Source organism: Ranitomeya variabilis, chromosome 1 (genome assembly GCF_051348905.1).
Source record: "Ranitomeya variabilis isolate aRanVar5 chromosome 1, aRanVar5.hap1, whole genome shotgun sequence".
Lineage (NCBI taxonomy): Eukaryota > Metazoa > Chordata > Amphibia > Anura > Dendrobatidae > Ranitomeya > Ranitomeya variabilis.
Window position 1 is genome coordinate 896,729,459 of NC_135232.1, and position 13,054 is coordinate 896,742,512.

General features: G+C 42.1%; 1 protein-coding gene across 2 annotated transcripts in view; it reads left to right on the top strand.

Annotated features, from left to right (window-relative positions):
* LOC143775873 (bifunctional heparan sulfate N-deacetylase/N-sulfotransferase 4-like) overlaps positions 1-13,054 on the top strand; it is a 1,078,686-nt gene that overhangs the window by 440,590 nt on the left and 625,042 nt on the right. The gene's annotated exons all lie outside the window — the stretch shown is intronic.

Below are 13,054 nucleotides of genomic sequence, written 5' to 3' on the forward strand. Positions count from 1 at the left end.
CAACACTAACAATAAGACATACAAAAAAGAAGATAAAATTGATTTTACAGGAAAAAGGTTAGGAAACAATCTTTACACTATAATAACTTTATATAAGGCAAATTAACCCCTTCATGACCCAGCCTATTTTGACCTTAATGACCTGGCCATTTTTTGCAATTCTGATTGGGTTGAGCGAAACGGGTCGGCAATTTTCAGAAGTCGCCGACTTTTGGCAAAGTCGGGTTTCATGAAACCCGACCCGACCCCTGTGTGGGGTCGGCCATGAAGTCGGCGATCTTCTGAATCTGGAATCGGAATTCCGATACCGATTCCCGATATGTTTAAGATATCGGGAATTGGTATCGGAATTCAGATTTAAGTGTAAAATAAATAATTAAAATAAAAAATATTGCTATACTTACCCTCTGACGGGCCCTGGTACTAACCGGGAACCTTCCTTCCTTAGAATCAGCCTTCCAGGGCCTTGCGGTGACGCCCGCGGGAGGGAGGACGCCAGACACATACTTTTTGGTGGTAAGTGGTAAGCGCTTTTTACAGACAGCACATTCTACTCCTAGGCACCAACAGGGTTGCTGACTCATCCTTGGTTAGTACTCAGTTTATGGGACACCTCTGTTCAGTGCATGTGGCCCATTGGGGAATATATATACAGCGTTTTTGGTCCCCTTGCATAGGTTCAGCTTCCCTTTTTTTAGGATTGCCTTTATTGTGCGGTACCGTTTATACTAATTATTATCCGCACATCTTGTGTGTCATCTACTGTTGACAATATATTTGTGCATAATCCGTGCATATATTTGTGCATATATTAGTATCCTGCTGGACCCCTATACATATTGCAGACGATATTCTTGTCTTGTTATAATGGTATTATCACAGCAGTATTCTTATGTGCATCATTCGTTAACATTATAGCCTTGCCACCATTAATTAGTGCATTTATACTATACAATACATTTTTTGCATATGTACTATTTGTGTCTGCATCCATTTCCCTCTATAAGGAGGTTTTTTTAGCCCTGTTTAACAAATATATTTGTTATACATAATTCTTCTAATAAAGATATAATTTTAATATAATTGTTTTGGCCTATATCACTCATTATCCTGGGTAATTGCACCCATATGGATATTTTTGATTAACCCCAAAACACCCCTAACCCTAATCCCTACTGTAGCCATAACCCTAATCACAACCCTAACCCCAACACACCCCTAACCACAACCCTAACCCTAATCCCAACCCTAACCCTAATCCCAACCCTAACCCCAACCCTAACCCCAACTTTAACCCCAACACACCCCTAACCCTAACCATAACCCTAACCACAAGCCTATTCTTAACCCTATTTCCAACCCTAGCCCTAATTCCAACCCTAAGGCTATGTGCCCACTTTGCGGATTCGTGTGAGATTTTTCCACACCATTTTTGAAAAATCCGCAGGTAAAAGGCAGTGCGTTTTTTTATGCGGATTTCACTTGCGGATTCCTATTGAGGAACAGGTGTAAAACGCTGCAAAATCCGCACAAAGAATTGACATGCTGCGGAAAATACAACACAGCATTTCCGCGCGGTATTTTCCGCACCATGGGCACAGCGGATTTGGTTTTCCATAGGTTTACATGGTACTGTAAACCTGATGGAACACTGCTACGAATCCGCAGCAGCCAATCCGCTGCGGATCCGTAGCCAAATCCGCACCGTGTGCACATAGCCTAATTCTAACGCTAACCCTAGTTTTAACCCTACCCCTAACCCTACCCCTACCCCTAACCCTACCCCTACCCCTACCCCTAACCCTACCCCTACCCCTAACCCTACCCCTAACCCTAACCCTACCCCTAGTGGAAAAAAAATATTTTCTTTATTTTATTATTGTCCCTACCTATGGGGGTGATAAAGGGGGGTTCATTTACTATTTTTTTATTTTGATCACTGTGATAGGTTTTATCACAGTGATCAAAATGCAGCTGGAACGAATCTGCCGGCCGGCATTTTTAGTGGCATCCTAACAGCCAGGTGACTTGATTTTCCCAACCTGGGTTCTCTAAATGTTTTTGAGGGTTCAGTGAGGATCAATGAGGCAGCTCTGTATGTCTTAAGTTGGAGCAATGATGCCATGGCTTCTTTCTCTCTAAACACTGGCAGATCCTCCTTTTTATGGCCACAACCTCTCATCCAATCATTCCACCACAGGCTTGTTGGAAGTTGGCAGGAGGCCATCCCTCACTGCTGGAGTGTTCAGGCAACATGCATAGATTGACCTTCATATTGCAGAATGGGTCATCAACATATTAACAAACATTCAAACATTATGCCTTTGTCTGCAATACTGGGACAAACACAATAGCTAATCAGCAGCCAGTCAACAAATGTCAGCTATTGAACATTAATTCAATTACAATAAGGGTCAACAGTCGTTCTCACATGAACTCTAAAGGTACCTTCACACGAAATGACTTTGTAACGATATCGCTAGCGATCCGTGACGTTGCAGCGTCCTGGCTAGCGATATCGTTTAGTTTGACACGCAGCAGCGATCAGGATCCTGCTGTGATATCGCTGGTCGCTGAATAAAGTTCAGAACTTTATTTGGTCGTCCGATCGCCGTGTATCGTTGTGTTTGACAGCAAAAGCAACGATACCAGCGATATTTTACACTGGTAACCAGGGTAAACATCGGGTTACTAAGCGCAGGGCCGCGCTTAGTAACCCGATGTTTACCCTGGTTACCAGTGTAAAATGTAAAAAAACCAAACAGTACATACTTACATTCGCATCCCCCGCCGTCTGCTTCCCACACTGACTGAGCGCCGCAAAGTGAAAGTGAAAGCACAGCACAGCAGTGACGTCACCGCTGTGCCCTGCTACTGCCGGCGCTCAGTCAGTCAGTGCAGGAAGCGGACGCCGGGGGACGCGAATGTAAGTATGTACTGTTTGTTTTTTTTACATTTTACGCTGGTAACCAGGGTAAACATCGGGTTACTAAGTGCGGCCCTGCGCTTAGTAACCCGATGTTTACCCTGGTTACCCGGGGACCTCGGCATCGTTGGTCGCTGGAGAGCAGTCTGTGTGACAGCTCTCCAGCGATCAAACAGCGACGCTGCAGCGATCGGCATCGTTGTCGCTATCGCTGCAGCGTCGTTTCGTGTGAAGGTACCTTAACTCGTGTCCCTTGGCCTACTGAAATAATATGTCTGGATATTTCAGATTAAATGCGTTGTCACCACAGAGAGATTGCAATTAACACTGGATTATACTTAGAGGATAGCCTCAAATATTGTTTCCCCATATGGAAGGAGTGAGACTCCTAGACTGTTAAAGGTTGTGCGCTATGTGCAAGGGTTTCCAAAAATAAGAAGTAAGCACTCCAACCCAAAATGGAAAACATGTAGAGTAGGGCTTCAGAAAACATTTACATTGAGAAGGAGTAGGGCTTCTGTTGCCAACAAAAAGGAGTCCCAGATTTGAGGCCACTATTCGCTTACAACTGGCACAACAAGTATCTTAAAGCTTTCCACTCCGATTTTGCTCCAGTTAACGTGGGCAACATTTCAAGTTGTGCCGACTCAGGGCATCAGGTAGTCCCGAGGCTTCAAATAGATAGAAGCAAGGGTTTCAAAACATATTTGTAATTTCCTTGGAGACCTTTGCAAATGAAAATTTGTGAACGATGTGGGGGAAACTTCTCCAACACATCCTAGAGAAAGAACACCACAAGTCCTATGCCCATTTATTCACAAAGAGGTGCATTTGGGCTTTTTACCCATTGTATGAATGCATCTTTAATTTTATATTTTACACAGTTGAGTTGAGGCAAATCTGAGGCTTGCAGACTGCAGTGGGTTGCTTCCTCCCTGCTTAACCCCTTTATCCCCTGTGGTTTGCACGATAATGACCAGGATAATTTTTACTATTTTGACTACTGTATCTATATGAAGTAATAAATATTGAATGCTTCAATTGATCTTGGTGATTCAGAAATTTTTTTTCCTGTTTTCCTGACATATTGTACTTCATGATAGTGGTAAAATTTATTTGAAATGACTTGCGCTTATTTGTGAAAAATAATGAAATTTGGTGAAAATTTAGCAAATTTCAAACTTTGAATTTTGATATCCTTAAGTCACAGAGATATGTCACACAAAATACTTAATAAGTAACATAACATTTCTCACGTCTATTTTACATCAGCAAAGTTTTGGAACTATTTTTTTTGTTAGGAAGTTGTAAGGGTTAAAAGTTTAAAATTGATTTCTCATTTTTACAACAAAATTTACAAAACCATATTTTAACCCCTTCCTGACATCGGACGTACTATCCCGTCGAGGTGGGGTGGGCCCCCATGACCACGGACGGGATAGTACGTCCAGCGCGATCGGCGGCGCTCACGGGGGGAGCGCGGCCGATCGCGGCCGGGTGTCAGCTGCCTATCGCAGCTGACATCCGGCACTATGTGCCAGGAGCGGTCACGGACCGCTCCCGGCACATTAACCCCCGGCACACTGCGATCAAACATGATCGCGATGTGCCGGCGGTGCAGGGAAGCATCGCGCAGGGAGGGGGCTCCCTGCGGGCTTCCCTGAGCCCCCCGCAGCAACGCGATGTGATCGCGTTGCTGCGAGGGTCTTACCTCCCTCCCTGCCTGCTCCAGACCCGGATCCAAGATGGCCGCGGATCCGGGTCCTGCAGGGAGGGAGGTGGCTTCACAGAAGCCTGCTCAGAGCAGGCACTGTGAAGCAGCCTGCACTTCTCTCAGATCGGTGATCTGTCAGAGTGCTATGCAAACTGGCAGATCACCGATCTGTATTGTCCCCCCCTGGGGCAAAGTAAAAAAGTTAAAAAAAAAATTTCAAAATGTGTAAAAAAAAAAAAAATATATTCCAAAATAATGAAAAAAAAATATATATATTATTCCCATAAATACATTTCTTTATCTAAATAAAATAAAAAAAACAATAAAAGTACACGTATTTAGTATCGCCGCGTCCGTAACGACCCGACCTATAAAACTGGCCCACTAGTTAACCCCTTCAGTAAACACCGTAAGAAAAAAAAAAAAAAACGAGGCAAAAAAACAACGCTTTATTATCATACCGCCGAACAAAAAGTGGAATAACACGCGATCAAAAAGACAGATATAAATAACCATTGTACCGCTGAAAACGTCATCTTGTCCCGCAAAAAACGAACCGCCATACAGCATGATCAGCAAAAAAATAAAAAAGTTATAGTCCTGAGAATAAAGCGATGCAAAAATAATTATTTTTTCCATTAAATAGTTTTTATCATATAAAAGCGCCAAAACATAAAAAAATAATATAAATGAGGTATCACTGTAATCGTACTGACCCGAAGAATAAAACTGCTTATCAATTTTACCAAACGCGGAACGGTATAAACGCCTCCCCCAAAAGAAATTCATGAATAGCTGGTTTTTGGTCATTCTGCCTCACAAAAATCGGAATAAAAAGCGATCAAAAACTGTCACATGTCCGAAAATGTTACCAATAAAAACGTCAACTCGTCCCGCAAAAAACAAGACCTCACATGACTCTGTGGACCAAAACATGGAAAATTTATAGCTCTCAAAATGTGGTAACGCAAAAAATATTTTTTGCAATGAAAAGCGTCTTTCAGTGTGTGACGGCTGCCAATCATAAAAATCCGCTAAAAAACTCGCTATAAAAGTAAATCAAACCCCCCTTCATCACCCCCTTAGTTAGGGAAAAAAAAAATGTATTTATTTCCATTTTCCCATTAGGGCTAGGGTTGGAGCTAGGGTTAAGGCTACAGTTAGGGTTGGGGCTAAAGTTAGGGTTAGGGTTGGGGCTAAAGTTAGGGTTTAGATTACATTTACGGTTGGGAATAGGGTTGGGATTAGGGTTAGGGGTGTGTCAGGGTTAGAGGTGTGGTTAGGGTTACTGTTGGGATTAGGGTTAGGGGTGTGTTTGGATTAGGGTTTCAGTTATAATTGGGGGGTTTCCACTGTTTCGGCACATCAGGGGCTCTCCAAACGCGACATGGCGTCCGATCTCAATTCCAGCCAATTCTGCGTTGAAAAAGTAAAACAGTGCTCCTTCCCTTCCGAGCTTTCCCGTGTGCCCAAACAGGGGTTTACCCCAACATATGGGGTAGTAGCGTACTCGGGACAAATAGGACAACAACCTTTGGGGTCCAATTTCTCCTGTTACCCCTGGGAAAATACAAAACTGGGGGCTAAAAAATAATTTTTGTGGGAAAAAAAAATATTTTTTATTTTCACGGCTCTGCGTTATAAACTGTAGTGAAACACTTGGGGGTTAAAAGTTCTTACAACACATCTAGATAAGTTCCTTGGGGGGTCTAGTTTCCAAAATGGGGTCATTTGTGCGGGGCTTCTACTGTTTAGGTACATTAGGGGCTCTGCAAACGCAATGTGATGCCTGCAGACCATTCCATCTAAGTCTGCATTCCAAATGGCGCTCCTTCCCTTCCGAGCCCTCCCATGCATCCAAACGGTGGTTCCCCCCACATATGGGGTATCAGCGCACTCAGGACAAATTGGACAACAACTTTTGGGGTCCAATTTCTCCTGTTACCCTCGGGAAAATACAAAACTGGGGGCTGAAAAATAATTATTGTGGGAAAAAATTTTAGTTTTGTTTTTACGGCTCTGCATTATAAACTTCTGTGAAGCCCTTGGTGGGTCAAAGCGCTCACCACACATCTAGATAAGTTCCTTAGGGGGTCTACTTTCCAACATGGTGTCACTTGTGGGGGGTTTCTACTGTTTAGGTACATTAGGGGCTCTGCAAACGCAATGTGACGCCTGCAGACCATTCCATCTAAGTCTGCATTCCAAATGGCGCTCCTTCACTTCCGAGCCCTTCCATGCGTCCAAATGGTGGTTCCCCCCCACATATGGGGTATCAGCGCACTCAGGACAAATTGGACAACAACTTTTGGGGTCCAATTTCTCCTGTTACCCTCGAGAAAATACAAAACTGGGGGCTGAAAAATAATTTTTGTGGGAAAAAATTTTAGTTTTATTTTTACGGCTCTGCATTATAAACTTCTGTGAAGCCCTTGGTGGGTCAAAGCGCTCACCACACATCTAGATAAGTTCCTTAGGGGGTCTACTTTCCAACATGGTGTCACTTGTGGGGGGTTTCTACTGTTTAGGTACATTAGGGGCTCTGCAAACGCAATGTGACGCCTGCAGACCATTCCATCTAAGCCTGCATTCCAAATGGCACTCCTTCCTTTCCGAGCCCTCCCATGCGCCCAAACAGTGGTACTCCCCACATATGGTGTATCATCGCACTCAGGACAACTTGGACAACAAATTTTGGGGTCCAATTTCTCCTGCTACCCTCGGGAAAATACAAAACTGGGGGCTAAAAAAATAATTTTTGTGGGAAAAAATTTTTGTTTTATTTTTACGGCTCTGCATTATTAACTTCTGTGAAGCCCTTGGTGGGTCAAAGCGCTCAAAACACATCTAGATAAGTTCCTTATGGGGTCTACTTTACAAAATGGTGTCACTTGTGGGGGGTTTCAATGTTTAGGCACATCAGTGGCTCTCCAAACGCAACATGGCGTCCCATCTCAATTCCTGTCAATTTTGCATTGAAAAGTCAAACGGTGCTACTTCCCTTCCGAGCTCTCCCATGCGCCCAAACAGTGGTTTACCCCCACATATGGGGTATCAGCGTACTCAGGACGAATTCTACAACAACTTTTGGGGTCCAATTTCTTCTCTTACCCTTGGGAAAATAAAAAATTGGGGGCGAAAAATAATTTTTGTGAAAAAATGTGATTTTTTATTTTTACAGTTCTGCATTATAAACTTCTGTGAAGCACTTGGTGGGTCAAAGTGCTCACCACACCTCTAGATAAGTTCCTTAGGGGGTCTACTTTCCAAAATGGTGTCACTTGTGGGGGGTTTCAATGTTTAGGCACATCAGGGGCTCCCCAAACGCAACATGGCGTCCCATCTCAATTCCAGTCAATTTTGCATTGAAAAGTCAAATGGCGCTCCTTCGCTTCCGAGCTCGGTCATGCGCACAAACAGTGGTTTACCCCCACATATGGGGTATCGGCGTACTCAGGACAAATTGTACAACAAATTTTGGGGTCCATTTTCTCCTGTTACCCTTGGTAAAATAAAACAAATTGGAGCTGAAGTAAATTTTTTGTGAAAAAAAGTTAAATGTTCATTTTTATTTAAACATTCCAAAAATTCCTGTGAAGCACCAGAAGTGTTAATAAACTTCTTGAATATGGTTTTGAGCACCTTGAGGGGTGCAGTTTTTAGAATGGTGTCACACTTGGGTATTTTCTATCATATAGACCCCTCAAAATGACTTCAAATGAGATGTGGTCCCTAAAAATAAATGGTGTTGTAAAAATGAGAAATTGCTGGTCAACTTTTAACCCTTATAACTCCCTAACAAAAAAAAATGTTGGTTCCAAAATTGTGCTGATGTAAAGTAGACATGTGGGAAATGTTACTTATTAAGTATTTTGTGTGACATATCTCTTTGATTTAAGGGCATAAAAATTCAAAGTTGGAAAATTGCAAAATTTTCAAAATTTTCCATTTTTTTTGCAAATAAACGCAGGTAATATCAAAGAAATTTTACCACTATCATGAAGTACAATATGTCACGAGAAAACAGTGTCAGAACCGCCAAGATCCGTTGAAGCGTTCCAGAGTTATAACCTCATAAAGGGACAGTGGTCAGAATTGTAAAAATTGGCCCGGTCATTAACGTGCAAACCACCCTTGGGGGTGAAGGGGTTAAGGACCAAATCATATTTGAAGTCATTTAGAGGGGTCTATATGATAGAAGATACACAAAAATGACACCATTCTAAAAACTGCACCTATCAAGGTGCTCAAAACCACATTCATGAAGTTTATTAACCCTTCAAGTGCTTCACAGGAAATTTTGGAATGTGGAAGGAAACAATCAACATTTAACTTTTTTATCACAAATTTACTTCAGATCCAATTTTTTCATTTTGACAAGGATTACAGGAAAAAAATGTATCCCAAAATTAGTTGAGCAATTTCTCCTGAGCATGCCGATACACCATATGAGGGAGAAAAACACAGTTTGGGAACGCGGAAGGGAAGGAGCGCAATTTAACTTTTTGAATGCAGACTTTGCTGGAACAATTGGCGGAGTCATGTCCCATTTGGAGAGCCTCTGATGTACCTAAACAGTGAAAATCCCACACAAATGACAGCATTTTGGAAACTAAACCAATCAGGATCTTATCAAGGTGTGTGGTGAGCACAATAAAACCTCAGGTGCTTCACAGAAGTTTATAACGTTGAGCCATAAAAATAAAAAAAATCAAATGTTTACAACAAATATGTTTTTAGCACAAAATATTACATCACCTCTCTTGGCACTTAGTGCCAGGTGTCAGCTGTCAGAATCAACTAACACCCGGCAATGATCGACCGTGCCATCCCTTGTCAAATATGCTCAGGGCACATGGACGGACTATTATGTCTGATGTCAGAAAGGGGTTAAGCGGATTCTGTGAGATTTTAGTGCCATCTTGGGCATTACAACTAGTATTCGTCACATCTGTCTGTCAACTGAAAATACTGTTCTCAAAATGAACAGGGCCTGGATTGGCCAAGACTTCTCAATACCACCAGATGACAGCAGCAGAACATAAAGGAAACTGAAACACTTGCTGCTCACATTTGATGAGGAAGCAGGTGAAGAGGGAGGAAGAAAATACACATTGTAAACATTTAGGTGATCATGGAAATTAGAGAAGCATTAGTCCTCTTCTTCATTGACATCCGGGCCATCTATTAAGTCATAGTCTCTGAGCAGGCTGTGGAACAGCCTGCGGCAGTCCAGGATGGACATCTTCTCCCAGTTTATGACCAGGCATGTTCTAGCTCTCTACAAAGCATCCTTAAGGCTGGTTTCATACTTGCGTTCAGGAGTGCTGCAGATGGCTGCGTACTTCCTCCTTTCTTCCTCCCTGAAGCTCCACCTATGCTCTGCCTACTTCTGCATGCATCCTGCGTTTCCCTGCATAACTATCTTTATCATTGGGTTTTCAGGGACATGCATTGTATGTGGATGCATCCGTATGCGGTGATGTGACGTGTGTGGCAACCGCACGGAAACACAAATCTTTGCACTTCCGTGTGATCGCCACACATGTCAAATCGTCGCATGCGGACGCATCCGCATACAACGCATGTCCCTGTGTACCCAATGTTAAAGATAGGTATGCAGGGAAATGCAGGACGCATGCAGAAGTAGGTGGAGTTTCAGGGAGGAAGAAAGGAGGATGTACAGAGCCATCCACAGCCTCCTAAATGCAAGTATGAAACCAGCCTAAGGCTATCTGCACACAAGGCATTTTTGATGCTTTTTTTACGTGCGTAAATCATCCAAAAATGCAATGGAATATTTATGCAAGGTAAGGCAATGACAATCCTGAAGTGCTGTAAACATGATCAGTAAATTTCTATCTGTATTTGCAGCATTTTATTTTCTGCAGCATGTTAATTCTTTTTGCGTTTCTGCAGCCTTTTTGACTTATTGACTTCAATTGAGTCAGTCAAATCTGCAGCAAAAATGCAGGTATAAAAAGATTTGCGTGTTTGCTGTGTATTTGCTGCAGATTTGCTGCAAAAAAAATGCTGCAAATTGTCCAAGGAAATTATGTCAGAAGGAGGAAGAGTGTGTGGGTGGAGAAAATGTGTTTTTGTCTGTGTGTGTGGGTGAAGAATACGTGCGTGTGTATCTGTGTGTGGGAGCAGAATATGTGTGTCTCTGTGTGTGTGTGGGTGGAGAATATGTGTGTGTGTCTGTGCGTGTATCTGTGTGTGTCTGTGTGTGTCTGGTGTGTCTGTGTGTGTCTGTGTCTGTGTACCCATGCAACATGTGTACCCAGGAGTCATCTGATGGGACTACTAATCCCATCCGGCTGACAGAGACAGCATGAGCCGATGATGGGAGAATAGTCTCATCATCCGGTGCCTGTGTTCAATTGTAAAAAATCAAAACATTTACATAATTACATACATATTCACATACACAATACATACTCACTTTATCAGCCCTCAGCTGCCTGCCTAGCTTGTGCTGGTTAGATTTTATAGGAGGGCCCCATGTCAATTTTTTATGGGGTTCCCCTGTAAACTAACCAGTAAAGGCTAAGATAAGAGCTGTGAGCTGATATTAATAGTCTGGAAACCTTTATGGCTATTGGCTCCTTCCCAGAATATTAACATCAGCTCTCAGCTGCCGGTTTTCCCTCTGCTGGTTATGAAAATTACCCATGCAATTTTTTTTTAATTTATTGAAAAATAAACAGATATTGTATTTCACGCAGATTTCTGACAGTTGCTGCTTTGTTACGGCATGTGTTTGTTAATTATGTTAATGCTCCTACAAAGGCTGGTGACTATGTGTGTGTCTTTATTTAATATTAATGGGGGTATCTGGCTGAAAAGGTTAAACAAGGAAGTGACATCGCAATTCTTTTTTTAATAATTTATCTTTACTTAGCTCTATAGCTCTGTGGATTTACAAAAATGCATGAAAAAATGCATCAAAAATGCATTAAAAACGTGCGTATTTTCAGCTGCATTTTTCTGCCAAGAGATGCAGAAGCCTTGCAGAAATTTCTGCAAGCAAATAAGCAATGTGAGCACATAGCCTAACACAGTTGATAAGGTGCCAGGCCTCCTTAATAACCTGTATAATAATTTCCCCAAGAATACTCCATAAAGCACCGAAGTGTGCTTTAGAATGCTCCTGGGAACAGAGATTCTGAGGTCATTTTCCAGGGCATCCAACAGGGCTTGTGTGAATGTGCACTGCTAGAAGAGATGCAAGAGTGTTTCCTCAGCAAAAAGGAATTTTGGTCAATACCTAGTGTTACACAGTTCACGAGCATGCATGAAAGTTCTCAGGAATAGACCCCTCCATCCATGCCAGGAAACAGCTGTTTTTTTTTAAACTCAGTCTCGACTGTTGCCGGACGGAGCCCTGGAATGGACTCAAGACATTGGCACGGATAAGCTTATGGATGGTCTCTGGTTTCTTTCCACAAGTCAGGCTGCTGTTTCTCCAGTTCGTGTTCCCTGGCTAACTAGAACACCTACTGATAGTACCAAGTGGATATCCTAGTTGTAAGAATATGAACTGTCTCATTCGCCAGCTTACCTTAATCAAATTGCAGCTATTTTTTGGAGCATTATATCCCACCGAAATTTAACAAAAGTCACGTAATACTTTATGGATGACTAATTGAATCCAGAAGAGTTTATCAATTCTTTTTGCAGTGTTACATACCACAGAAATGTAACAGATAGGACATAATACTTTATGGATGATTAATTGAATACAGGAAAGATATATATCTTGGTACCGTGTTAGCCGGTAGATAGAAAAATATTTAGAATTGAGAGTCCTCAGTGGTTGATACCTTTTAATGGCTAACTGAAAAGATGGTAACAAATTGCAAGCTTTCGAGACTACTCAGGCCTCTTCATCAGGCATAGACTCTTTTCAGGTAACCATTAAAAGGTATCAACCACTGAGGACTCTCAATTCTAAATAATTGAATGCAGACATTTTTTTTAACCTTCTTGGAGTGTTATATACCACAGTAAAATAGCACAAAGCACGTAATATGCTATGGATGACAACACAGTTAATTATTTCTTCCACAAAAAAAGAATGTGTTCACGTGAAACAGCTATATATTTGGCCACAGATACAACGCCCTAAGCCCTGCCTAGACTCTGCATTCTTCCAAACTCCTTGCTCCTACAACTGTCCCTAGGCTAAATGCAGAATGTATCAGATACAAATAGCAAAACACAAGATTAGCTCTTGGAAGGACTGTTAGTATGATGGTTCAGCATCAGCACCAGTATCAACACTAGAGGACTCTGATTAATTAATTATTTAGTCTGAATAACTGCTTTCTCTGTCCAATCAGAAGTGTCCCTTAGCCGTGCAAAGGCATTAGTGAGTCGATCACGATGTTGCCAGTCCTTTTATAACCTCT